Genomic DNA, 26,438 nt, shown 5'->3' with positions numbered 1-26,438 from the left:
AGGGAATCACATTATTGACTTTTCAAAATAATAAATTATTGCATATGTTCTCTTCACTGATTTCAAATTTCAGACTGTTGGCATTATCCAGTTTATTTATTCAGTTTATCTTTGAAATTTTAACATGTTTTGCCTTTGAAAATGTTGTCGCCTTCACAGACTTAACTTACAAAAGAAAAAGATAGGAAGACATCATGGGAGCTCATTCTGGAAGAGACTTTAATGTTATTTAGTGATTTTAACTGGCATGTTTGTAGGCAGCACAATAGTACCAATAGATCAAAAACCAAAATGCTGTGAAATTCTGATCCCCAATATGTGTTGCATTTAGAAAGTAATGAAAGGAAAGTGTATTTGGAGGAGTAGGATAGTAGATTTCCCTGGACTGAGCAGTAGAAACCCTAACTGCTACATATGTCAATAAATCATTGAGTTACAGTAGCAGGATCTGGCAATTGGGTAGAATGGACTATTTGCATTAAAAATCTGTCAATTTAAGATGCAATAAAAATAAAAAAAATCAATAATAATACATTTAAATTCAAACAGTCATCACAGCACTGCAATAGCAATCGGTCATATTTACCAAGGCCACATATGTAATAATCCTCCTGATCCCTATATAATTACTGGCTTTGCCTCTTGAATTATCGCAGCTCTTATGGTTTATTGCCTCATACTTGCTTAATAAGCATTTGCAATCAATAATCTAGCCACAGAGTAAGAGGCAACCAGCCAGCCAGGCCCAGGGTGTAAATGCCTCACAAGCGATCATTACGCCGGGTGTGAACGGCAAGGAGGTGGCTGTGCTAATGGGAGAGGCCTGCAGTAAAGAGGTAATTTAGAAAATCTGCTTACTGCAATGTGTGGATCTCCCCATGGCTGGTGGTGCCTCAGCTGTGGGGAACAGTCACCCTTGAAAACACATCTTCAAATCCTCCCCAGAGGTGCTTTTACAGTGATCATCATCTCCAGCAGCTGTCTTCTATGTCTTGCTATCAACATAACACATCCAGTTTGCCTGAAGTGCTTTTTGCCCGACTGGAAAAGCAAACAGTTATTTTCTTCATTCACATGATATGTGATGGAGAACAGGAATTTATATGCAAATTTGAGTATTAGTGACACTTTGATGAGAAAAGTTTAAGGACCAATTGTAGTTGTCAAAAATGTCTGAAAAATCCCCATTAAGCCCATTCACATGAAACATAAAATTGAAAATCCAATAGAGAAAGTGTGTTCTACGGATAGCAATATCACGTTGCTTATTTTATTCCGGTCTGTGAAATTACAAAGATTTCCACATTTTTGCAAGAGGGACGATCGGAAATACCATCATCAGGATAATTTCATTTAATTTTTAACTTTGTAAATATTAACTATGTTTGTTATTGCTATTATGTAAAATTTACCATTTATCCATTATTTAGGAGACTTTACAGAATATATAAAAAAGAAAACACTGCTCTTGCTCCCACAGAATTTGAATCCAAGGGATAACACAGCACAATAGTCACTTAAATAAAGCTTGGAAGGGCTTATTTATATTAATTATTATAATCTTGTAAATTAGATTATAGGTTCACTGAATTACATTTAAAATTAATGTTAGCGTCATTTAATTTTGTAACGTGTGTTGTCAGGTATAGTGTTAGAAGGTGCTTCCAGGTATTGGCTGGGGCTTCCTTTGGGACTACTTACTCAACAGAGGCTAGAGGTCTCTTACTGACCTAAACTAAAGATCTCTTTGGGCTGTGGATGGAGACTTCACTAGTAGTCAAAGGATATGATAACCTTTCCATGTGGTTTGGAATTTAAGCATGGGGGAGTGTTGCTAAGTCTCACCACCAGGAGTAAAACCAAGAGTACATATTAAGAGGACAGGTGGTTATAACAGAGTGATATCAGGACTATCAAGTCCATTAAAGTGATTGAGATCTCTTCTGTTTTCTAAAATGGTAGACTCCTTTGTTTGTTATCTTTATACCTTTCCATAATTCTTCATAGTCCCTACTAATATTCTATTTTAGGGGAAGCAAAGAAGGGGAAATTAATGAGACTATATGTAAATCTCAGTCTTATGGGGAAGAGGAAACTCAGGTATGGAGTGGGTTGAATTATTAGAAAGGGAACTAATTATGTGGGCTTTTTTACAAGGAGATAAGGAAAACAGTGGGGATTGCACTGGCTAACATTTGGCTATTAGATTCAAAAGGTGATATTCACCTATATTTTCAGAATAAACCTAGCATACAAAAAAAGTGTGTTTTCATTGCATGAAGCGATTAGCTTCCTATGTGTAGTCCATTTCCACTTTGATATTTTTTTCAATTTCTCAAATACAAAATACCAATACTAAATTTATGAATTCTTCTTTTTACATTTTTTTAATTTTCAAAACTGAAGACACAATTGGACCTTTCTGCTTTCAGGAACATGTTAAACTATGTTCTTGGAAATTTTTATTCTCCAAATAACTAATAAAACTGTATCTAGAAATTTGGAATTTGATTAAAACAGGTAGATTTTAGCTGTTCTTGTCATCAGAGATAAGAATTTGAGGTGATAGATATGTTAATTTGCTACTATCGGAACCATTTTACTATCTGCATGTATCACATAGCATCATGTTGTTAAACTCGAATATATACAACAAAATTTATTTCAAAAACAATAAAGTTAGTAGCAATGGAATGCTAAGATAAAACAATAAATAAATAAAATAACATGACAATAAAGCTTTATTTTTTCAAATTGGGGCCACAGCCATATTGTTGAAAATCTTACAGGTCTGTACGATTTTTTTTTAATTTCATGATTTGTTTTGTTTTGTTTTAATATATTTAGGGTGTACAAGTATGGTTTTATTACATCTATATACTGTATAGCAGTGAGGTCTAAGCTACTAGTGTACCTATCACCCAAAGATGTACATTATACCAAATAAGTAATGTTTCATCCCTCATCACCCTCCCAGCCTCCCACCTCTGAAGTCTTCAATGTCTGTCATTCCACTCTGTATGACCATGTGTACCCATAGTTTAGCTCCCAATTATAAGTGAGAACATGGAACATGCAGTATTTAATTTTCCACTCCTGAGTTACTTCATTTAAAATAATGGCCTATATTCATAAAGGATATTTGTACTATAGTTTACTTTGAGTTTTGTGTCCCTTCCTGGCTTTTGTATCAAGGTGATACTGGCTTCGTAGAATGAGTTGGGGAGGATTCCTTCCTTCTAGATGTTATGAAATAATTTCTGCAAAAAAGAGCTTCTATTTATATTCTAGCAAAAATTTGGGAATTTTCTTGGAGATATAATATATCCCTTATCAAATTTTATGTTTTTCTCCTTGTCACTTGCCATACTCTAATATTCTATTCATCTTACTTATTTACTATCCCATTCCATTATAGAAAATAAACAGAATGAGTAGAAGAATTTTTTTTCTGTCCATTTTATTGCTGCTTCTTTAGCACATAAAACAATGTCTGGTACATAATTGAAGCCCAATAAATATTTTTTATATTAATTAATACATTTTTCTCTATGACCCAATGTGGCATTCTCAATTTTTTACAATTAAAGTCTCCTTTATAACCATGAAAAATGTCCTTTCTTCTTAGTTGTCCATGCTGTGCACTTTTTCCGTCCTCTGCATTGCCACAGAAAGCAGGCAATGAAATGTGCTCTTCTACCATAATGGAAGCTCTGAGTGGCATAGTCCATCCTTTGCAACAGGCAGTCTTGAACTCTGAAGGAATCATTTTAATTTGGAGTGAATTATTAGGTAGTACATTGTGGCCATAAACATAAGTAAGCCAAGTCCTCCAATTCTCATTCATCAATTCTAAAACTATTAATTTTATCAGTGTGTGTTTGACATTTTTGTCTCCCAATTAATTTGAGTTTTGAATGGGAAGATGAATGCTTAATGTTGACCTCTAAAAAAGTAAAACTGATTGAGAAATAGATATGGGCTGGGATTTCTGGAGCCAAATAGCATGTTATGCATCACCAAGTACACAGCTTTAATTTTTAATACTTTCATAAATTTGAGTACCATTGTATTTTTACCAGAATGGCTTGTAGAAATTATATTGAGGCTGTCTTTTCACTGCTGTAAGTCAAATCTGTGAGTCTAGATAAAATGGCCCCCGTAAGCCTCTTTGTCTTAACTTGAACTTATCCATACGCATATGCCTTTTAAATAAGCAACTGGGTTGAGGTAAAGATTATCTGACAGGAAAAGGAGAATATTTTATTACTCATTAGAATTCACCTGAAAATATGAAGGGATTGTATATAGAGTTTCTAGGAAGTAATGAAATAAGGAAAGTTTTCTTTATTTGTTTTTGTTTTATATATATTTTTTTGCTACATTCTTTCCTTCATCTAGCTCTCCCAGATGGAATTTTAACCCACAAAGGCAGTTAAGTACTATATATCCTATAGAGCATCCAGCTGTGTGTTTTGTGTCAGGTAAAGATAAGCAGTGTTAGAACAACTGCTTGAAATTCTGTTCCTATATGTGATATTTTAGTCTATAATTAGGGAGGAAATGGTAGAAGAATTAATTACTGGAATTATGTGCTTGTCCTTAGCACACTAAATCCCACTTGTGGCCATTGCTGAATCAGAGAGACAGAGTGACTTCCCCATTAGAAAAGCCATTAACTTTCTTAATTAAAATAAATGATGTATCATATTATAAAAAGAATATGCTGTCCTTATGAGTTAAGTTTGAAAAAACGCAAGTGATTTTTTGTTTCAAGCCCAAAATTTAAGGCAACCCCATAAATTTAAAGAGCAATCTTCTTTTGATAGAAATGAATTTTACCCATAAAATCAACTATATTTACTTCTCCATTATTAAAGCAGGAATAGTCAAAATCATCTTTAATTCTCAATTTATTCTCAAAAGGGGATTTACTTATTATTCCACACAAACATCATTGCTAGTAAATACACCTTCTTTGGAGATCCAGTTTCATAGATAGATGGATGTTGTCATACAAGATTTTAAAAAAGATAAATGTTATATATAATCTTTTATCTCTGCACTCCTCAGCAAGTTGAAAATTCCCTAGCTTGATTTTGATGTAATTATCCAAGAACTATTTTTCTTCAATCTCTAAGATTAGAAAGAATCTTATCCTTTTCTAATATTTTCTTGTTGTAAGTCATTAGCAAACCTAGTCCACCCTGACATGCTATCTGGTGATTAGAAAAGCAATGCTTTAGCAGCATTAAAGTACTTTGGTGGCTGAGGGACAACTGGTTTACTTGATATCAGTCTCCAATTCTACAAAACTTTAAGTGCTCCTGAAAAAAAATAAATAAATAAGCAAACAAACAAATAAACTTTACCAAGTTGGTAAATAAATCATCACGCTTTCTAACAAGCAGAGATTTGGATTAAGATACTTATCAGGTTGTTCTTCAGGAGATTGAATGGATCTGAGTCCATGGCTGACTGTGCAGTAGTGGCAGAAAAAAAAAAATGTAGAAAGGTCCAAGATAAACCAACCAAACAGCTCTGGATTAATTATTTAATATATCAGTGTTATCACTCTATTTGTATTCTCTGTAATAGTTGTTAAAGCAAATACATTTCTTCTTGCTTTAGGTACAGGAAAAGTAGAAGGGTATTTTGTTTTCAGGAAATCTCAACATTTAGTAAAATTCTATGAGTCGAAGGGATGTAGTAAGTCCTTAAATAGAGGTTAAGTCATTATCCAAACACAAAAGTGTCCAAAAGCATTTTCAGTGTAAGACTTCTAAGGATGCACTATATTGCTTCAGGTTACCTTCCAGATAATAATAACTTTTCTAGCTATAAAAATTAATTTCTTTAATGCATAATTATTAAGGAATAATTTTTTATAAAGTGTCAATAGTCTAAAGAGTTATTTGATGTCCCCACACTGCAGGGAAAATAAAAGTTGCAGTATAAAACAAATCAGGGGTCTTCAATTTTCTTTTGTTTTATTTTCCAGGCAGTTCCACATCACATTGAATCTACCGTTCACTACCTACCATTCATGTAGAACTTGCAGTTGCAATTCTTCCACATTATTTCCACAAAGTATGACAGTTTTTCATGTATTATAGTTCCATTGAGATGCTTTATATTTTATTCTAGCTACTGTCATTTGCTTGATATAGATTTGTTATATTAAAAAAATGTCTATTTTATATTAGTGTTTCTCAATAGGAGAACTTTTGGCATTTCGGGTGAATACATTTCATTTTTTTCTATGCATCTTTTAGGAGAGTGCTGCCATCCTTGCTTGAAACCACTGCACCTCCACACAAACTAAATCACAAGACTGAGTCCTATTGTTACTTTGAAGAAATAATACTTAAAATTCATATATTGCTAGCTAAAAGATCCTGGAGACAATATTTCCACTAAAATATTATAAAAGTACCTGCTATAATTTGTAGTACATAGATACACTGTCTGTCTGGATTTGGACTCCTCTGACTTCTCCAAATTGGAAGATTATGCTCCACATTGGCAATTTATAAAATAATAGGCAAAAATTGCAGTTTTTTTCCCATGAGAATTCACGTAAAAGGAAATAGTGTCACTTAAATTAGTGTCTCAGAAAGAATTCCTGAGACCATGATTGGAAGCTGCGTATAAAATGAAAAAATAAAAGAATTTAAATGTGTTTGGAAATGATTTTTTCCAAATAAGGTACTCAATTAACATAATTTTACAATCAATGTTTCCCCTGGTATATTGAAGAAAATTATTCTTTTTTTTCTTTCTCCCTTTCTTTCTCTTTCTCACTCTGACCCTTACCTTCCTGTCTCTCAAAAACACTCGTTATTACATTGAATTCAACAGGAAGATTCAGAAAAACATCTCCACCTCATAGTTAATTTTACTTAATCACATTTACAAAGACCCTTTTGTTATATCAGGTAACGCACTCACAGGCTCTGGGACTTTGGACATGAGCACCTCTGGGACCATTGTTCAGCCTACCACACCACGTCTTCTAGTTTAGTAATCTCTTCTTCTGCAATGTCTAATATTCTTTTTATCCCATACTATATATTTTTTATCGTAAAAACTGTAGTTTACATTTCCATAAACTGATTTCATGCTATTATATTGCATGATATTTTTATTTTCTTGAGCATATGAAATAGTTGTAAGACATCTGATATCCTTGTCTACTAATTCTATCCTCTATGCCGTTTCTTGGTTGGATTCAATTGATTATTTTTTCTCCTCATTGTAATTTGTAATTTACTGCTTTTTGCATGCCTAATGATTTTTTAATTAATGCCAGTCATTGTAAATTGTATTTTGCTGTTGGTAGATATTTTTTCATTCCTATAAATATTTCGGAGTTTTATTATGGGTTGCAGTTAAGTTGTGTATAAAAGTTTGATACTTAGGGGTCTTGCATTTACCTTTTGTTAGGCAGGGCCAGAGAGGCATGAACTCTAGGATTAATTTTGACCCAGTACTGAGGCAAATCCCTTTGCATACTCCTCATTGGATCCTGATAATTATGAGGTTTCACCCTGGCTGCTGGGATAGGCCCTGCCCTCTATGAGATCTAGAATTTTAGATAGTATTTTCCCTGGCTTTGGATAGTTTCTTAGACTACTTACCTGTCTACCAAAAGAAAAAGGGAATTTGTAATATCTGGAAAAAAAAGAATATGCTTTGGACAGGAGTGATTTTTGTTTGGTTTTGTTTTGAGACAGGATCTCACTCTGTCACCTGGGCTAGAGTGCAAAGGCATCATCATAGCTCACTGCATCTTCAAACTTCTGGGCTCAAGCAAGCCTCCTACCCCATCCTCCCATGTAGCTGGGGCAACAGGCAGGCACTATCAAGACTGGCTAATTTTTTAAATATTTTTTGTGGAGATGTAGTCTCATTATGCTACCTAGTCTGGGCTCGGACTCCTGGCCTCAAGGGATCCTCTCACCTTGGTCTCCCGGAGTGCTGGGATTATAGGTGTGAGCCACTGCTTTCCAGCCAAGAAGAATTTCCTTATTCAATCTTATGATAAATTACTATCGTTTACTTAGGGAAAGATACATGGAAAATTATATCAGGACCTACTGTGCCTTTTCAGGGTGTATATATAGTGTCTCAGTTCAGAGTGTTGTGTTTGTCATTCTTTTTATCTGTTTTTATAATGCCCCAGTAGAATACCTCCAGGTTCAACATTCTGGATACAAATATGGCTTGTGTGAATTCTATTATAAAATGATATGTAATTGACACTTACTGAACACTTGTCATAGTCTAAGCGTCATTCAGAGTATCTTACTTATATTAAATCATATATTGTTTTTATTTTATTGATAATGAAACTAAGGCCTGGAACGAAACAGTTTTTAACTAAGGGTGGCTAAAATACTTTACTATATTTGACTGTTTCTATTAAGACTCTGGTTTCCAGAGTGGGGGAGGATATAAACAGCAATTATTTTATTCTGCCATAAATTAACATGTTGTTTTAAATCATTCTTAAATTGCTAAAATGTACACTTGCCTTCGGCTCCTATGAGTCATCAGAGCTGATGTTTTCCTCCTCAACTCTGCTACTAGACTATGATTTGCATTAATCTTTGATGTCAAACATATAAAGTTTTGAAATCCCCTGAATATACAAACTCAAATCTAATATAATCAACAGAAATATTTAGATGCTTTTTATCATTGTGTAAAGTTGTGAAGTTCACATGGGCCGATTATGTTTTTGGGTGAGTTTTCTTAATTGGGTTGTTCTGGAAAAGGAAATACTGATAGATTAAATTGAGAAAGGCAGAATGCTCCTTGAATTACCTATTAAAAGTATGGCCAAAGACAGTAAGGTTTTGTCTCTCAATTCTTTCTGCTCTAATTATGTAAATGTTTTTTTCATGTATTTTAAAATGAATCCCTTTTTATATCAACTTTCTGTTTCAATTGCTAATAACCTCCTCACTGCCTATAGAGCAAAATTTGGATTAATAAACTGGATATTCCAGGCTCCCATGTTTTTACCCTAGTCTGGCTTTCTAAACCTTTTGAATCAATTGATTATGTTTTACTACTTCTCCATAACTCCTCCATTGACTTATTAACTATACTTTTTGGTTTGAAATGTATGGCTCTTCTGCAGATTATAATATCTTTAACTCATCATTGTTTATCTTCAGATAATAGTTTTACACTTTAGATATGACCTAAGAAGCTGACAACAGAGTTTAAAGGGATTTCTTAAGGATGGTCAATTATCTAGCAGAGTGATGAAGAATACAAATAAAAATTCATGAATTCCATCTTTAGATTTTCTTTTAACAGATTGTATTCAGTCAACAAAACAGAGGACTTATTGATGACCAGGTCTCTATTATTTAGATTATCAATTGTCCCATGCTATTAATTATGCAAAACATTTGAAGAACCTTCTTTGTTTTAAAATAGGCCCCGGTCTCAAATCTAGATTATGCAGATTGCTAGTTGTTTACTATCTTGCAAAGCTAATCTCTCAATTTCATTTTTTTCATCAAGAATCAGAGACAAGAGAACTCACCTCATGTAAATATTAGTTAAACAAAAATATTATCAACAATATATAGTGTTTAATAAAGATTTACTCCTTTCCTGGACATGTGATTCTTTCCTTAAGAATTAAAGGATTCAAAATATAAGTCAAAAGAAGAAAATGCAATGGTGTGATTTTGTTTTTTACATGTTTATTTGTAACATGTTTTGGTAAAGATTTTATAGAAGCAGGACTTAAACCTCCTTCCTAAATGGAGGAATTTAATTTGCATATGCATTATAATTATCTTTTTGCATTATAGATAATTTAAAATTCTGCTATTGTTAGAAGCAGGTATTCAATCTGGGTTGATTTATATTTAGCATTACAATATTAAGATAAATGGGCATTGAACCTGACTGCCTCTATTTCATTGAAATAATTTTGATGTTTCTTTTTAAAAAATAAATGAAGTTCATAACTAATCCATATTGTGTTTCTAGTAATTTTGTGATATCACAAATAACTAATACCAACCATCTGCAGCTTGAATTTTTATGGGTAATTTTACATTTTTTTCTTTAAATCTTATTAGACCAAAGTATTCTCAAAGTTATTAAGATCTAACCAATCACTTAGCTAATTGTTATCAAATCCTTCAATCTTTTGGACATTCATATTTTTTAGCTGAATCAAAAGTAGATATTCTTCGAATCATTTTATGGATTTTCTTCAATGAGCTAACACAAGACACCCTAAATAATTGATTCTGTTTAGAATTGAATGCTATATTGTCACTCTGGTTGCTATTACACATGGTTAATTTTCTCACCAGACAAAGTCTAATAATCTATTATATAGTATTAATACTAAATCTTAGAAATATATATATACATCTATGAGCATTTTATATGGAAATCAAAAGTTACTCTAAGAGTCAGTCTTCTTACCTTACCTTAACCATTTAAGGCAACCAGGTGAGCAGTTAGGTTCTCCATAGTACCCTAGATAGTTTTGACATTTTTAAGTGCTTAAACTGGTAATTTTCAAAATTATTTTTTGTCTTCTCCAAATCCACAAAAATTTACAGCACTAAAAACCCAAATAAATGTGTTCGTTATAAACTGCTAGAAATGTATTTGGTACAAATTTCTGGAAAAATATTTTTCTAGAGGCATGAGTAGGAGATCCTGAGTTGACTTTTACCTTTATGGCTTTTTCCATTTACTTCAATGTCCTGCATATTGTTTGTATCTATCCTTTCTTTTGTCTTTAAGAAAAAGATTTCCTCATTAAACTCTCCAAGTGTTTGTGGGATACTATAGAAGTTTATACAACAAAGGACATTGGTAGAATCTTTTTTTATATTCCCACAGGTAGAGACATGATATTTTCCTATTAGCATAGCCCAACTGCTCGGCATGGAGACCAACACTTTGGCTGTAATTCTACTCTTTTTTCCCTTCAGAAAACATTTTGAAATTCAAATGACTGAAAATATTCGGAAACACAAGTGTCAGACTGTGTCAGGAGATAAATAAATCCACAAATATGCTTATTGGTATGTTCTAGACTCTAGATTCTTTGTAGTCCCAGATTCAAAAGAGGTATGAAAGTAAGTTTTCTTTTTGGATGAAAAAATACATGTTCCGGAGGGCTAAAATTGTTAGGGGAAATAATAGTAAATAAACATAATAATAATAAAACGCAATTCATCACATATTTTTGGGAACTCTTTGAGTTTTTGAAGAGCTTTTGTATACAGCTTCCAATCACAGTAAAGGTAGGAAGAGTGAGATTGTAGGAGAAATTGGCATTGTCTTGATATCTACACTGATATTACCTAGTTTCTATCTTTTTATTCTAACAAGTTTTTTTCAAATAAAATAGGTTTTATAAAACAAACAAACAAACAAAAAAACATATTGCATTTCAATAGACTGAGGTTTTACCCTGGTTTTTCTCAATACGTCTCTATCTCTTATTTTGTCAATTTGGAAAACAAAGCAAAATTACATGGAGTACTTTTGCTGCAAAATAGAGTTTGCAGTGAATTGCTGCAGTGTTATTTCCATTTTTCACTCATAAAACAAACAAAAAGAGTGTATTGTACTCAGTGATACCCCAGGGATCAGAGTAAAAAATGCATTCAGCCCAGGCTATCAGTCATTCAACACCATTGAATCCATGTAAATGAATTGAGCACACCAGCTAAAAGAAAGAGTCAGGTGTTATATGGGCTGAAGAGAATGATTCCCTAGGGAAGGAGTGAAAAATTAATTTCCCTCAAATATAAGAGTTAGAGACAAAGCAGATGAGATCATTTAATATGGAAGAAAAATAAACTACTTCAAAAGAAAAGCTAAATCTTAATACCGAGGAAGTAGTCTTTTATGTGAAATATTTATTAAATACAAATAAAGATAAACTCTTTAGGTTGACAAACTATACAATTTATTTATATGATAAGTTTATTTTGTTTTTTGTATTTTAAAATCCATTTTGTTTAACTTTATTTCCATATTTTTATTATTTATGCACTCACATTGATATAATAATTACATTAGTACGGGATGTTAAATGGATAATGTATGGAAATCCACATAGTAAAATTCTTCATACTCAAGCATTTGGTGAAGATGAAAGTTACAACTAGATTTCTATTTAGAGTTAAAGTTGAGTCTTTGTCTCAAAATACCTACAACTCGCATCTCTTTTCTTGGCACTTTATACCACTTTAATGCATGTATGAATCTGTTATTTTCTGTTTTTATTTAATAATGCTTCATATAATTGTAAATGTATTAACTGACTCTGTACACTTATGATTTCAAAGATTTTAAGCCATATAAAAAAGCTCCTTTACAAAAATACCGATAGTATGGAAACGAGAGACATAGAAATACATGCAAATATACTTTTTGAATTTTTGTTTCAGGCAATCTCATCATCCGAAGACTCATACAGATATGTTCTAGTGTCTCATACATATTGTCCCCTAACTTTATTGCCTTCTTTGATCAGTTCAAAAAAGGAAAAACTAGAATATTTATTGATTACATGAAGATATTACATACGATCTGGATCATAAGAATGAATTCAGTGTCATTTTTTGTAAGATTACTATAGCTATTGCCAAGGTAATTGTTGAAAATATTATGATTTATTTTATATGATAGGAGAAAACTTCCAAATCATTATGACATTTTCATTTTGGCAGCTATCAGAAATTTAGATGAAATGAATATATATACTTATGTAAGTATACAAATTGCATTAATGTGACAAGTATAAAGAAGATCTTGAAAAAATTGACATTAAATAGAATTTCAGATTAGAGAACAGAAGATGGAAGCATTCATATTTTAGGAAATATTTTAAGGTTCAAGTTGGAACTTGTAGTTTCTAAACCCATTAACTTTATTTTTATAACTAAACTCTTGATAAAAGAAAATCATGGCAATACTAAATTTTACATAGTATGCTTGAAAAAAATAGAACTCATCTATCTCAGTAATATGAGGTTGGATATATATAAATATGAATGATTATATAGCCAATGATTGAAATTTTACTTCTGAATAATGTTTGACTCTATGGCAAGGATGGGCACAGTCTTGATCATAGACTCAATCCATGTGCCAAAATTTATTGGAAGACAATCATGTCTACTTTTTAACATACTATCACTGGCTCTTTTGAGTAAAACAGTAGACTTTAGTAGTTACAATAAACTATATGGCCTACAAAGACAAAAATATTTACTATATGCCTTTTAAGAAAAAGTTTGTAGACCTAATAGGTCATGAACTGTTCTATCTAGGTAATCTAAGTAATTGACTATGCCTGGCATTAGAATAATCAACAAATATAATAGCATAACAAAATGAGAACCAAATATGGATTAAAATCACATGAATTTGCCTGAGATTATTCCACTTGAAAAAAATGCAACTATTTTTAAGAGTTCAGATTTATATCATATTTCATTAAAATCAGCATTGCATTGATTACACTGGGTTGAATATTTGAAGATTCTCTAGACTTTGTAGTATGCACACACATAAGTCTTTAATAAAGTACAGTCACAGCAAGAGAAAGAAAGCACAGGCAAGCATGAGAACCTGAGTGACCTCTAGGGGCAGCTCCTTATGTCCCTTTCTGGTCACCTAGTACATGCTTGATGAGAGAAATTTAAAAAATTTTAAAAATTTAAAAAATAATTTAATGCTTTCTCCCAGATAAACATGAAGCATAAATAATGGCTTCTTCCAAACACCTAGAAAACATATATCTATCTGAGATTTTTCACTATAAAATTATGTAAAGCTCCAGAGATCAGAAGCCACAGCTCCAAGTTCAGCATGCACTACAAAAGTCTTTCAATTTATTTTTTGTTCTTGTTTTTTTGTTTGTTTGTTTTATTTATATTACATAAATATAGTTTTTAATGGCACCTCGTAGCTCCCTCTCATTATTTTTAATCTTTTATATTCTGGAAATTTAAAACCAATCCATAAATAGTAAGAAAGAACAACACAATCTATCACAAAATCAATCACATTCAGGACACCTTGATGCAAATACTTCTTTTGTAATCCAGTTTTACAGTTTAATGGACATTCTTTAATTAATATCGCACCTCTCAGATCTGACATTATCTTATTGTACTTCAAATTTCCTCACACCTCTATTTTATTTAAAATTACCCTGTTCCCCACTTACCACATGTGTAAAATATTCTATTTTTCTTCTTAATATTTTACAAACTGATCATTTTCATCACCATTGCTGGATCTTTTCATTGCCTACCTCATATCCCCCAAAGTATACCAATAATATAATGATCAGATTAGGAAACTTGGCAAGTTTTGTTTTTTTGTTTGTTTGTTTTTAATGTGCTTTCTTTTCCCTGTATAAGTCTCCACTATACAATCTATAAATGACACCTCTGTTGCATATCATAGAACCTACCTACCTGTACCTGTGAGAATATACCTCAGTCTTCTAAGACTCTAATTTTGAAGAGTTACAAAAGTCAACAACCAGAATTTAAAGAAAAGTAGCTACCTTCATAAGACCAAATTACTGGATAAGTGGTCTTGTCACTGTGGTTTAACATTAATATGGCTACAACATAGGGACCAGTCCCTGTTTTTTCTTTATTAACAATGTGACCTGTTCACAATTTTTTTAAGTCTAGACTAGTTTCCATATTTTATTCTGACTTCATACCTTTAAAAACAGAAGGATGCAAACATTTTCACTTATCAATGCCTTTTTCTTTAGATTTGGTTTCACTTCTTTCCTTCAGGCTTTTTGTCTTTTGGTTCAAAAAAAAAATTAGGGTGATTTAAAACTTTAAGCTGCTTAGACCGAGGTAAAAACCCAGGAGTAGTTTAAGTTGTCATAGTAATACATAAAGATGTATCCTAGAGGAATAAATTAATTTAAATAATCTAAGAATTTCATAATTTCTGTGAATAGTTTTAGAGTCTCTGCTACTGTGGGAAATTAGTTTTCAATTTTTAAAAAAATATGTAACCCCTTTAAAATTCTGAAATTAAAAAAATAGATTATTCATTGTTACTAAATAGTGTTCATGCTTTTTAAAGAAGCATTATTGTGTTTTTTTTTAATGTCCATTTGTGAGAGAAGGGATTTTCCATTAATTTTCCCTTTGGTGATGTTTTATTGTTGCCAGTCCTTGATTATGATCAGAATTTGAGTCTTTTTTAAAAAATAAACAATATCTATGGGCATCCTCCCAAAAATATGTTACAGAAACAAGCAGTGTGGCTTCTAGACCTTTTATTTTAGGTAAAATAAAAATAAAAATAAAAATGGGTGGCTTCCTGCTTTAGCAGTAAGTAATTTCTAATATGAATGTTTTAAAGGTCTAATATGGATCAATTCAGCTATAGCTAGAGAAACAAAAATAAATAAATTTAGGAACAAATTTATTTATTTTTCTCCTTCATGTTACTATTAGCATCATTGCGGTGGTATTACCTCACTGTAGCATGATTCCTGAACACAAGGAGAAGCATATCTGCTTTTCTTGAAACATGAAGCAGAAATATATGAGATCCTCTTTTGATTTCTGTGATCTACAAGAGCAAGTTAAATTAAAAAGCAGCTTACAGAGATGAAAGATTCCTACATCTGTGAAAACTCCAGTTTGGGGGCATATTCATATTATTTTCTTTCCAATATGATGGAAGAATAAAAAATTACATTGCAAAGAACTACTCATTTTTTATGTCCACAGACATTCTTTTAAAGGCAAATTTGTTCAGGTCAAATCAAGCACTTCATACTACTAGATAACCTTCCATTTAGTCAATACCTCCAAAATAATTACTTTGTGCCTGTATCTTTGATTTAGGTAAAAATTAATATGCTTTTGAGTATGAAAAGATTTAATAGCCATTCTTTCAACTTCCTTCTTATAAAAAATAAATACCCTTTGCTATAATATTAAATATACATAAATTTTAAAAAGCTACCCCCATCTTCTTTTGAAATGCTTGTCCAATGCTAAAGGAAAATAAATTAATTCTAAAAGCTATTCATAAGTTAAAATTCATTTTACTTTTCTTTTTGTCTTGTCCAAGCAAAAGTTTTGACTTAATAAAAAGAGACTACGTGTTAAGAGAAGAACGCTATAACAATCATGAATATTCCTGCCTGTAGGAAAATTTCTTTTTTTCATATGAAAGAGATTTTTAAATGATTTCATGATCTATTTTTGAATATGGCTTATAGTTACAGAATCAAATTTATTACATGGAAATGTTTTACAAAAGTTATTGAAATTCAAATATCAAGGAATGTTATTACACATGGATATTATTTTCTTTGTCATTTAGCCAAGAATCCTCTATATAAATCCTGTTAGGAGTTTATTTCTACATATCAACTCTCCAATTATTTCTTTTTCTTTTCATCTCATAAATCATTTTTCTTTTATTTGTGTTTTTTTCTCATTTGTAATTTTTTCAATTCTATGCATTTTTGATACATTTTTCTTTTCTTTTTTTTATTTCAGCATATTATGGGGGTACAAATGTTAAGGTTACCTATATTGCTCTTGCCCTCTTGTCCCCCCTCCCCTCTCGAGTCAGAGCTTCATGTCTGTCCATCCCCCAGATGGTGTGAATCGCACTTATTATGTATGTATATACCCATCTCCTCCTGCCCCCTCCCATCTGCCCAATTCCCCTATAAATGTTATTCCTATATGTCCACTTAGGTGTTGATCAGTGAAACCAATTTGCTGGTGAGTACATGTGGTGCTTATTTTTCCATTCTTGGGGTACTTCACTTAGTAGAATGGGTTCCAGCTCTATCCAGGAAAATGCAAGAGCTGCTATATCACTACTATTTCGTATAGCTGAATAGTACTCCATGGTATACATATACCACATTTTATTAATCCACTCATGTATTGCTGGGCACTTGGGTTGTTTCCACATCTTTGCAATTGTGAATTATGCTGTTGTAAACATTCGAGTGCAGATGTCTTTTATATAGAATGTCTTTTGTTCTTTTGGGTAGATGCCCAGTAATGGGATTGCTTGATCAAATGGTAGATCTACTTGTATAGCTTTAAGGTATCTCCATATTGCTTTCCACAGAGGTTGAACTAGTTTGCAGTGTAGGAGTATTCCTATTTCTCCCCATCCATGCCAACATCTATTGATTTGAAACTTTTTGATAAAGGCTATTCTCACTGGAGATAAGTGATACCTCATTGCAGTTTTGATTTGCATTTCCCTGATGATTAGAGATGTTGAGCATCTTTTCATATGTTTGTTGGCCATTATTCTGTCTTCTTTTGAAAAGTTTCAGTTCATGCCCTTAGCCCACTTTTTGATAGGGCTGTTTGATTTTTCCTTGCTGATTTTCCTGTGTTCTAAATAGATTCTAGTTATCCCTTATCAGATGTGTAGCATGCAAAAATTTTCTCCCATTCTGTAGGTTGTCTGTTTGGTCTCTATTTTATTTTCTCTGCCATAATTTTCAACTGAACTGCATCATCTGAGGTCATACATACAAAGGAAGATTAAGATGCTCTAAGATTCTTCTCGCTGTAAGAATGCTATGTATGAATTTATTTCATTTATAAGACTCTGTAGAGAGATTTCTTTCATGTTCTTCCATTATCGGTTTGAAAAATCTTACTCTCAGTAAAATACCCTAGCAGCACCAGCATAAATTTATATAATTCTGCCAGTTGAGTATTTGCTGAATAACCTTCTTTTTATAATGAATATTTCATAGCATTTTAAAATATAAAATATAGAGAAATAGAACATAAGACTCAATCATCCCTTTGCATCTTCCCACCCTCATTTGGGATAATTTCAAAGAAAAACTTCAAAGAAAAATACAAAGCTTGAGGTTATAAGAGAGAAAATACAATATTAATTCAAACAAATAAGAAGTAAATCACTATTCTTTTACATACACATACTTGCACTTTATCAAGAATTCTAATTATTATTTAGTTACTTTTACTAGTATGGATGATAATTTTACATTAGTGTTTCCTACTACCTTTGGCTTTATTTACCTTCTGAAGTGATTTTAACATTCACCACATATATAGTCTAGAAACAAATTATTTCAGGTTATAATTGCCTTAGTAAATTTGATCTTATGATTTTAGACAGAGGGACATTTGGTCATTATGACTATGTATCTGTGACTATTTACATAACATGGCAGAACATATTATCCCTAAAATTACTCATGCACTGAATGGACGGATCGTGTTTAAAGCTGTTTTCAGTTGTTGCTATTATTTTCCCCCAGTTAGTAAAAACTATCACATTTTCAAATACCTATGTAATGTTGACAAGGCTAAAGCCAGTTGGTTATATTTTTTCAGCCCTATCTCTTCCTGCCTTACCCTGAATGCACATCTAGAAGGGAGGTGGAGGGAAGTATATATATGAAATCTTAAAATATTAATTCGAAAAAGCTCCTACACTAATATAAAAAATTATAGCAAGGTCTATAAGACCCAAGCAAGCCTGTAGAACCTGCGCTGGTTTTTAGAGTAAGGGAACAGTTTCCCGAAGTGACATTAAAGCCAAGACCTGAAGAACAAATATCCTCCTCCCATCAAAAGTAACAATAGCCACTCAACAAAAACCCTGACTCAAACTAACTCATCATGAAGGAAACACATTATTTCAGATTTCTTACATGACAAGACCTCCAAAATTCCAGGTTGGGTTTAAGGACTGGTTGATTCAGTAGTTCAATAGGAGCATCAAACACAAGTCCCCTGCATTTCTCCTGTCTGGTGTCCTAAGTGAGTTGCTTTTGCCCTCAGCCCAACTTTTCTCAAGCCTGTCATGATGGCTGAAGCAGAACTTGGTCAGATACAACTATGTCTAAAGGCAGAAAAAAAGTAAAGAAACCATGAACATATGTTCCCCCCACCTGCCAACACTAAGCAGAAAACCCACATATTTAAATGAGTCAGAACTGGGTCAACTCCTTCTTAACTTGTCATAAGCAAAGAAAATAGGATAACTATAATTAGATTTTACCCATACAATATGACCTGTTGAGCTTGGGATGTGGTTCCATGTTTTGGAGGTATATAAGACAGAGGTGGACCTTTGCTCTCTATATTCAAACTAAGGAAGAAAAGGGAAATGAATGTTAGGTAGAATAACAATATTATTTTCCTTAACAATCTATAACAATATTTTCAAATTAACAGCATAATTATGCGCAAGATGTATCCATATAGATGATTGTGTATAAGAGTTGCCTACCAAATTTGAAACAATGTACACATTCAGGAAAGTTACTGTTTAAAAATACTCAGAGCAAAGGATTGGGAAAAAAGTTAATGTTATTTCTTTTTAATCTGATGTACTACATGACAACTTTAATACCTTTTCTACCTGTCAGAATGACAAACTTCTATAAGGGCTTATAGTGTATACAATAATCTTGTTTATTTGAGGCTGAGTATACATACTTTGAAAATTTTCAGCTCATTATATTTACAGACCCTCTTACCATCCTAGTTATTGTCTTACCATTTCACTTAGATTTAGTGTTCCATTTTGTCTGATTTCAGCTAAACACATCCTTCAATGAAAACATATTCTCCCTTAACTAAAAAGGGTAATAACTGCCCGTAAATTACATTGGCTTTCTTTGTCACTCTGGTAACTTTCATTTTTTTTTTTTTTTCAGATTGAATTTGTGGTAGATATTCTGCTCATTTTATACACACACCAAAGAATGAAATTAAATAATTTCAGATTATTTTCCTGATAGCGTAGCTTGTTGATTTATTTTGTTTATTGTCTTAAGTAAAATTTATCAATAAATAATACATTTTACTAGGAAATTTGTTCTATTATATAATAATGTCACACATAGAGGTATACTTAATCTTTATAATAACTCTCTGGAGGATTTTTTAAATTTAATTTACAGGAAAGGCAAATGAGTTTTAGAGATATTAATTACCTTGTCCAAATTGACACAGACAGCCACTGGTACATCTAAACTTCCAAACCACAGCTACTTGACATTCTAGCCCATACTGTTTCGAATGTGTCTTTAAGGGGAGGGAGTACCAATAACAATCCAATAGTTAAATAAGTGTTAAGACATCATAAATTAAAACATCCCTTAGTGTATTCTTTGGGATATTAATAGCTCCTAACAAGATGATAAAATGCTTTAGTGGTCAAATGATTTGGAAATGATGGATTAAAGCATTTAAAACTATTTTAGATCAGAACTTTTCAGAGACTTTGATATATTTATGCATATTATAGCTTTTGAACCTCCAAGGCAGCAATATAGAATATATTTAGCAAAATGATTTCATCATGAAATTTTTGCATGTTCATTTCTTGTTGGTTCTTGAGCAACTGAATTCCTAAAATAAAAACTGAATAAATATGGCATTATCTGCCAAACTGTATGTGTTTATTTCTTACCTCTTTGCCTTTTTGCTAGGTTTTGATAGATTTTATTTTATACATGTGTAACTGCACAATTCATTGTTATATTTGTTTTAAATAGTCTACTATCATTTAAAGAGCTTTAAATAATAAGAAAACAGTACTATCTTTCCTTGTGCTCTTTGGTATTTTATGTAGAATCAGATTTCTATATGGTATTATTTCCCTTCTGCCTGAGCACTTCTTTTAAAATTACTTGAAGTAAACGCTTACTGGCGATCAATTCTTTCAGGTTTTGTGTGTCTGAAAAAGTCTTTATTTCATGTTAGTTCATTAGTTTTTCAGTCTTTTTTTAAAATCAGGATGTTTCATTTTGGATAGATTCTATTGCTATGTCACCAAGCTCACCATCTTTTACTTCTGCAATACTAAACTTCTAACACTTACACCCAGTGGATTTTTCATTTTAGATATTTAGACAACATATAGCCATCTCTGGATGTTTGATTTGCCTCTTTTTTATATATCTTTCCTCTTTCTACTCAGCATGCTCAATTTTTCCTACAGAATCTTGAACATATAAATATAGTTATAAATGATTTTAATATATGTTTTAATAATGCTATCATTTATGCCATTTCTATGTCAGTTTTGATTTTTCCTCATCATGGGCTAGATTTCCTGCATTTTTGAATTCCTGGTAATTTTTATTAGATTCCAGACATTATAAATTTTATCTCTTTATATACGTATATATAGGCATTTTGGGGTTTATTCCTTTAAATATTCCTGAGCTTTGTTCTGAAATACAGTTAAGTTATTTGAACATTTTTTGATGCTTTCAGTTTTTGTTGTTAAATATTTCTTAACAGGACCTGAGCTGTGTTTTGTCCAGGCATAATTTATTCCCCACTACTCCACTACTCAGGTATTCTAATCTTTCTCAGCACTCGAATTGAGTCCCATTAATTATGAGGTTTGTTTTTTTTTTTTTTTTCCCCACTTTAAAAAAAGAACTATTCCTGGCCCTATGTGAACTTCTAAGACTGTTCCTTCTTTTGTATGATTCTTTCCTGGTCAATGATGGTTTTCTCCCCTGCTGAAGACTTGAGGGGAGCCCTCTGCAGAGCCCCATTCCTTCTCTGTGCAAACCTTACCTCTCCCATTGTCTGTCCTATCTCGAGAGACCCAGGTCCCTCTCCCCAAGTCAGTGAGAACACCTTGTTCTGCCTGAGTTTCTCTTCCTTGTTCTGAGGACCAGAAAATCCCCTTAGGAATTAAATAAGGGCAATTATTGAGCCCACTTTATTTACTTCATGTCTGTCAGTGATCACTGGTCACCGCCCTTTGTTGACTAATGTCCAAGATATTGAAAGTACATGTTTCATATACTTTGTACAGTTTTTAGCTCTTTCAGATAGAACATTAAATTCAATCCCTGCAGCTGCATCTTTACTGGAAGAAGAAATAGACATATAATTTATATTTGAGCCCCAAAGATAAACTGAAGACAGACCCATAGTTATGAATTCTCAAAAAGAGTTCTTTTTTTCCTGCCAATACTCAAGCCAAAATAGGCAGGCTTATTTATTGCCTCCAAGTACTATTGAATTGATTGTTTTCTTCCATTAGACTGCTGAGGTTAGAACCATTCTAGGATCCTAGATTTATGGTGAAGTCTCAGTTTCAACTGCCAGCTTTGCTTATGTCTAAATCAGGGGTTGACACACTTTTTCTGTAAGGGAACAGATAATACATATTCTAGGCTGTGTATGAGGCCACATATGTTCTAAGTCATATCTTCTTCATTTTTGTTTAAAATACTTTAAAACTGTAAAAATGATAATTAACTCATGGGCTGTACAAAAACAAGAGGCAAGCCATATTTTCCCTGTGGACTACAGAAAGAGAGAGAGAGAGAGAGAAAGAGAGAGAGAGAGAGAGAGAGAGAGAGAGAGAGAGAGAGAGAGAGAGAGAGAGAGAGAGAGAGAGAAAGTTGGAAATTTTAAAAGCAGAATGGGTGGAAGTAAAAGCTACTTTAAGTGTGAGGGGCAGGCCTAAAATGGACAAATGGTCACATGAATTGGAGTTACTGTAGCACCTATAAATACTGATGTGAAAGAAATAGTGGACAATGTCCAGAGTAGTTAAAGGTATAGGAATGAAGAGGTCATACCCTGCCCTACACCCAAGAGTTTCATATCTGCAGATTCAACCAACTGCAGATAGAAAATAATTGAAAAAATATTAAACAATAAAAGATAATCCAATTTTTAAAAATACAATATCACAACTATTTACATAGCATTTACCTTATATTAGATATTATAAGTAATCTACAGATGATTTAATGTATATGGGAGAATGTGTGTAGGTTATATGCAAATATTACATCATCTTAAATAAGGGACTTGAGCATCCATGGCAATTTTGGTATCACTGGGGTTTCTAGAACCAATATCCTGCAGATATCAAGGGACAATTGTATATATATATATATATATATATATATACTATATGCATATATTATTATATCTAGGCATATACATATAAGTGGATATATATTATTTGCAGAATATATAAGTATTATATATCTTAAAACAAATTCAGGATTTATTTAGCAATTTCTTTATTCAGTTATTGATTTTTATTTTATATTTCATTAATTTACTATTATAATTATTATTTCCTCCTTGCAATTTTCCAAGGTTTATTTTGGTATTTAATGTATTGATTCCTTAATTCATTTACTTTTCTTTTTAAAAATTAATACACAAAATAACATGCGCATGTCAAAGTCTTCTGTTTCTATGAATTAGCATTGCTTTCTACTTGAGGGGGAAAAGAGGAGAATTTTTATATTTATATTTTATGATAAAAATCTCAATATCTTATCATAAAATATTATCAAATTTATATTGTCACATGAATGTTGTAGCCATAGCTACAGCAGTGTTTTTCAAATAATAATCTTCAGAAAATTTAAATATGATAGTTTTGTAAAAAAATTGAATTTCTCTGGGATTGAATATCTAACATAAAATATAACACTTTGGTCATCAAATAAAAAACATATGTATATATATACACAATCAAATTAACTATTTTTGCTAATATTTATAAAATATAGGAATTGTGTATTAAACGATTCAAGAAAGCACCTGCAGTATTATTCAGAATAGCCAAATATTGGAAACAGCCCAATGCCCATCGACTGATGAAAGAATAAACAAAACAAGACATATCCCTACAATGAAATATTTTTCAGCTAATAAAAATAAATTAAATACTTTTATAACTAAAAAATGCAGAAACCTTGAAAATAGTGTGCTTAATGAAAGAGGCCAAACACAAAGGTCACATATTGTATAATTTCATTTATGTGGAGTGACAGAACAGGCAATTCCATAGAGATAGAAGGTTGACTATTTGTTGCCAGGAGATGAGGGAATGGGAAAAACAGTAGTAACTGCTAATAGGTTCATATTTTTGGGGGGATGATGAAAATGTTCTGGAATCAGTCAGTGGTGATACTTATACAGCTTTGTGAACGCTGAAAAACACTGAATTGTAAACTTTAAAATGGTGAGCAGGTTATGGTATTTAAATTATATTAAGATTTTAAAAATAAAAATAATAAGAGTGTATACTTACATAATGTGTGTGGTATGCACCACTGGGGGATTGGACACACTTGAATCTCTGGCACATTGGGGGGAGGGAGAGGGTCAGGGGCAATACTTGTAACCCTAACAATATTTGTACCCCCATAATATGATGAAATAAAAGGAAGAAAAAAAAAAGAAAGAAAGCACCTGTTTTTAATAAACATGCATTCACTTAGATTTGTTTTTGTCTCTTGAACAATATGGTTATGTATAGTATTTCAGGCATTATTCCCAAAAGCGAAATGTTAGTGGAGGAAATAAAAAGTATAAACATAGAATGACATTCCATCTATCATCATCATCTATTCAAAAATTATAAAAGGGAAACCATAATTGTTCATTCAGTAACTTTGAGAATTCATGGTGTAGCTATTTTCATGTTTCTATTCCACTTAATAACTTTACTTGCATATGTGCTTTGGCTCTCTGTGTGGTTCATCTTTCTATTCCTTGTTCACAAGTTTTACAGTTGTGCAGTCTGCAGAGACAAGACTGTGCATTATATTTTTAGTTGAAAATGAAGATTTGTGCAAATGAAAGTTCATGAGATTTGTCTTTAGGGATCTATTCTTATAAATTATGTAAAATATGACTTCTAGTAAAGTGACATTTAGGAATACTCACGCACACATCTATTTCAACTAATAAACCAAGTTTTACTTATGTAAAGTATTCCAATCATATGGAAGTCATAAAAGCAAGTGTGCTCTCAGAAATGAGTGCTATTACAATAAAATATTCTGCAATAAAACAATACACAGCAAAAATATAAAAGCATAAAAAGTATTATGCTCTTGATGCCTAATTTACCAGCACTTCAGGTCAGCAAAATTTTTGAGCTTCTAAAATTTTCTTTTTTACAAATAGTACTTAGAATACATTTGACCAAAATGATATACTGTTCCCTGCATGGTCACAGATTCAGTCAATGAAAGAAAAAAGATACAATGAAAAACAAATAAATGATGTGCAATCCAGTTTAATGGGAATGTATATACATAGTTTCTGTGGAGGGAATACAGTCCTGCAGACACCTTGATTTTTACCTGCTAATAGTGATCCTTATGCTTCTGGCCTACAGAACTGTAACAGTATAAATTTCTGTTGTTTTAAGCTACCATGTTTATAGTAGTTTGTTACATCAGCTACAAGAAACTAATTGATATAGTATGTAGTTTTTATTATTTTATATTCTACTTTTGCATATGAAGTGTTTTTGTGATTCATAAATAACATTTTGTGAACCATGTTTTTATCTATCTTGCCAATAATTGCTTTTTGATTTAAATTTTTTATATGTTTACATTTCAGCTAATTACTAATACTGCAAGACTTGTGTTTGCCATACTACTATTATGTCTTAAATCACTATTCTTGCTCTCTTCAATTAATGACATTTTTGTGTTAAGTGACTATTTTGTAGTATATTAATTCATTTTAATTCCTTTGTGTACTTTTAACTTTTCTAATATATATTTTTGAGTTATTGTATTACTGGATACCTTGTAGATTATAATTAGCATTTAAACTCAAATATATCTATTGCTTTCTAATAATAACCTTATTTCAACAGTATATTGAGGAACAATGTCAGCAGAATGGCTGAATAGGGAGCTCTAGACCCCTCTTACCTTCTATGGACATATAGATTTAACAAGAATACCCAGACCAATTTCCTTTTTGAAAAATCCAGAAGCCAGTTGAGAGGTTCCTGGGTGACAGGTGAGCTTGAGAACTGCACCATTGTTGAGCTGCATCTAAGCCAGTTGGAACATTTAAGCTATCCTCTTGCCACACTTTGTTTTCCTCAGCACAATGTCTCATAATCAGGATGAAACCCCCAGATGGTAGCTTCTCTCAGAGGAGAGAAGGAAAGATTGGGTTTATGTATCTAATGTATCTGACTTCTCTGGAGGCTGCCAAGAAACTATTTTTTGTCTTCCTTGAATCTGAGCACTGGCAACAAACAGCTCCAAATAAGGATTCACTGGGTGCAAGGTGGCAGCTTGGACTGATATGCACACAGTTTCCACAGTGCCCCCACAAATATACCTCAGCACAGAACAAGTGGAAATAAATCCCCAAATACTGACTTATCCCCAGGGAAAGAAAGACTTGGACTGTGCATCCAACACTCCAACTTCGTGAGATGCTGCTCAAGAAACTAGCTTCTGTCTCACTGTCTCACCTCTCAGAACACTGATGGGACATGGCATATTCAAGACACATTCAAGTAATATGTAGATAACTCAAAGAACTAAAAATAGAACTACCATTTGATCCATCAATCCCATTTTTAGGCATCTA

This window comes from Microcebus murinus, chromosome 26, assembly GCF_040939455.1.
Source record: "Microcebus murinus isolate Inina chromosome 26, M.murinus_Inina_mat1.0, whole genome shotgun sequence".
Lineage (NCBI taxonomy): Eukaryota > Metazoa > Chordata > Mammalia > Primates > Cheirogaleidae > Microcebus > Microcebus murinus.
This window is presented reverse-complemented; position numbering follows the sequence as displayed.